This window comes from Hibiscus syriacus, unplaced genomic scaffold (assembly GCF_006381635.1).
Source record: "Hibiscus syriacus cultivar Baekdansim isolate YM2019G1 unplaced genomic scaffold, ASM638163v2 tig00003041_pilon, whole genome shotgun sequence".
Taxonomy (NCBI): domain Eukaryota; kingdom Viridiplantae; phylum Streptophyta; class Magnoliopsida; order Malvales; family Malvaceae; genus Hibiscus; species Hibiscus syriacus.
Genome location: NW_024061960.1, coordinates 9141711 through 9145543, shown reverse-complemented (window position 1 = coordinate 9145543; position 3833 = coordinate 9141711). Strand labels below are relative to the sequence as shown.

General features: G+C 30.3%; 1 long non-coding RNA gene across 1 annotated transcript; it reads left to right on the top strand.

Moving 5' to 3' along the window:
* The first annotated feature begins 2060 nt into the window (after positions 1–2060).
* Positions 2061–2612, top strand: LOC120167201. The gene is made up of 2 exons (XR_005520021.1): positions 2061–2197; positions 2282–2612. It is a non-coding gene; the product is annotated as an uncharacterized LOC120167201 (long non-coding RNA).
* The last annotated feature ends 1221 nt before the right edge of the window (positions 2613–3833 follow it).

Below are 3833 nucleotides of genomic sequence, written 5' to 3'. Positions count from 1 at the left end.
GAGACTTGCAATCAACACTTTCAAGATCAAAATTTGTTCTCATAGATTTATATAAGATTTTCAAAGATGTTTATGCATCGCCTACATCCTATGGTGAGTATTATTCTATATACTGACTCAAACCTTTGACCTTGCAAAATCAAAATTAAATATTTATCAATTTCTTAACCATTGATTTTTTTACAGGATTTACAGAGGTGAAAGGAACTTGTTGTAGTAAATTAATGGACAGTTGGACAAAAGGATGCCTCCCAAATGTAGCGCCGTGCAAAGATAGAAATAAATATGTTTTTTTCGATGCATTTAACCCGACCGAGAGTATACATTTTATATGGGCAAGACGTATGTTAAATGATTCATCGGTCACTTATCCTATCAGCTTGATTCAATTAATACAATCATAAACTAAAAGATATGTTCCATGTTTTCCTAATAAAATATATAACTAATAATAATTCTGTTGTATGATTTGGTCCTTCTCGTTCTTTATCCATCATGATGTTTCTCATATTTCAAAACATCTACGGTAATCAATGATAGTAAAGCAATGGCAAATGGTGTATTTACAACTTCTCTCGTCTTTCTGAAGCAGAGGGTCGCGTACATATAATGCTGCAAAAAGCTCCACAAACATAATCTATATCAGAACCTAAAATAAATTGGGCAATTTGTGTGGTCGTGCTACATCAAGTTTTACCTGAGTTACTAACAATCTGCAAAACACGTTTTTTTTACTACAAAACGTATAAGAAAATTAAAAACATGTTTACATAACTGAAGTGGTGCACCAACTCTGGAATTGAACCAACCACTTATTTCTGTCAAAGCTGTCTACTCTTACTGTAATTTCCAAAAATCGGGATAAAAGGATTTATTAGGTTTAAACTGGATTTTAATAGATTAATTCTGAAATTTGGATTAAACTGAAAATTTTGTAAAGTTTTTGAGGTCAAATCATAACATTTAGAATTCTTTTGCCATTTTTGTAAAACCTTAGACTGTTCAAGGTTATGCACCATTAACCTTGGAACAGAAATCCTTTGCTTCCTTTGTGTGCCCTTTTTTGTATCCCATCACTGATAATTTTACACGTGTATTTCTATTTTTCACGGCAACACCCGTACTTCATCTTCCCTAACTAACATTTTCTGTTAAGCTTGAAAACACTGCACAGAAATCCCTACTAGTAAGTATGATTGTGGATGTCATCAAACAACAACTTACGACAGAATTTTGAATTTACTTGTAACCATCAAAAGATTCAAATAAAGTGTTACATTTACTTGTTTTGACCATTGTAACCATCTAGATGTAATTACGAGGTTTTACCATGTTCTGTGTGCTCTTTTATTTTATCTTGACTCGAAATATATATATTTTTGAGTTGAGTTGAAATGAATTTTATTTATTATTTATTATAAAATTAATAAAATATTAAAATTTAAAAAATCTCATAAGATATTATATCGCCTAAGAAATTGGGGGTAATGATACTATGATAATAATTTTATATGAACTCGATGGGTTGTGATTCGACCCAATTTTAGAAGATCATTTTATTTTTGAAATTTAAGTTTGAATTGAGTCAAGTTTGGAAAATATGAATATTTGGTGATTATTTTGTAACTATTAATAGTCGAGGGATTCAACAAAACAACATCCTATAATCAAAGGATCTTTTTTAACTTTTAATAGTTGGGATACTCAATAAAATAATATCCTATAACCGAGGGACCATTTATGTACTTTACCCAATAAGTTTTAGTGTTAACAGTTTCATGTTACCTTGATCATTATCAGATATTGTTGACAATGAAACGAATTAATGTAAAGATTACTAGAATTAAATGCAATCTAATGTGTAATTGATGACTTTCATTAGAGCTTTATGACCTATTGATTAAGATACAGATTCCCAATCATTGTCCTGTCAATTGTCAATCTGGTCTTTCCCTACCCTACCCTGCCAAGAAGGCTCTTCACATGTCTTTGTTTTTAGTGATTAGGAAAAGAAAACATTTTCAACTCCTCGCTTTCTTTACAGTTGGTCTGGTACAAGCTCTTCTAGCATCCTCTTTCACGGCTCAGGCTCAAGCTCAACCCTCAAATCCCGTCTCTCGGATCACAGTAGTGGGATTTGTTTTCTGTGATACCTGTTCAAGCAACACTTTATCTAGGCACAGATACTTCTTGCCAGGTATAGGACTGGTTTATTTCATAAACGAACACCCACACACACATATATATTTGTATATTTTGAATTGTCTTTGTTTTCTTACAGGTGTTGAAGTCAACATTGAGTGCAAGTTTAAAGCAAGATCAAAAACAGCATAGCAAATGAGCGTCTCTGTCAACAGAACTACAGATAAATGTGGAGTTTACAAGGTGGAAATGCCGGACGTTGATGGGGTTGACTGTGTGGAAGGTTTGGCCGTTGAATCATTATGCGAGGCAAGTTTAATAGGGAGCAAATCTAAAGCATGCAATGTACCGGGTTTGAAGACTTGTACGAACCAGATATCTGTCAAATCAAAACAAGACAATCTCTGCATCTACAGCTTGAATGCACTGAGTTACAGGCCATCCAAGAGAAATGCCACCTTCTGTAGAAATCTCAAATAGCTATCACCAACTTCTTTTTAACTCTTCAGTAACCCAAACAAATGAAACAGTTGAGCTCTCAAAACTGATCAATCTCTCTACCTGTTAAGTTTATTTTTATATCTTTAAATTATTTTTTGATTGACATATAAGATAAATAGTGAAATGTGATTGATCACATTACATGCCAAAACGATTAAAATTTTAATATTTTAGTTAGCATTTTTTTGTTAAAAAAGATTAAATTTTTAAATATTGACATTAAATTCAGCTCAAAATAAGAATAAGGGGTAAACCGATAAAACAAGTAAATTTTTAAGTGTTAAATTTATAATTACGTCGTCAAATAAATTTAACAACTCAAATATCTTTGGTTAAAATACACTCTAAGCCCTTATCTTTTCATTCATTTGGAATTTAGTGTCTATTTTTATTTTCAAGAATTTAGTCATTTACTTTTCAGATTTAAAAATTGAAGTCCTAATATTATTATTCTTGGAATTCCATTGTTAAATTCAACTCTCTCTCAATGACATTTTCTATTACATGAATGTCAATTTAATATTTTAATTTCAAAATGTTACATCAATGAATTCAGAAGAAAGTTTGGCGGTTAGACTTGAATTTTTAAATAGGAAAGTTTAAGGGATTAATTTTTTAGAAATGGTAGTAGAAAGATAAATTTCAAACGTATAATGAGTGTTACGTAGGGGCTTGAAGTATATTTTAACCAATGGTCTTTAACATACATGAGTAAATATTTTTTTAAACATTAATTAATTAATTAAGGGATAAACTACACTATATACCATTAAAAATTATCAATTGCATTGTTATACCACTAAACTTTCAATTTTATCAATTATATAACTAAATTTTAGTTGTTGTTTCAATTATATCACTAGATCATTAACTCGATTACAATGCAATGATGTGGATGACGATGACCGACGAGGACACACATCAAAATGATGTGGTTGTTTTGATACTCAAAATAATGTTATTTTGTTGGAAAAAATCAAAGTTATATTGCTGTTCATGAAGATTAAGTCTAACCAATCAGTTAATTAGCCAACTTAATTTTTAGAAATCATAAATTTAAATAGTTGTATTTGTATGATATGTGTTGTTAATAATTTTAAAAAATTGAACAAATATTAGTGTAATTTAGCCTTAAATAGATTATACAAAAATCTAAGAAGCCCAAGAATAAGCATAAGCATAAGCAAAGC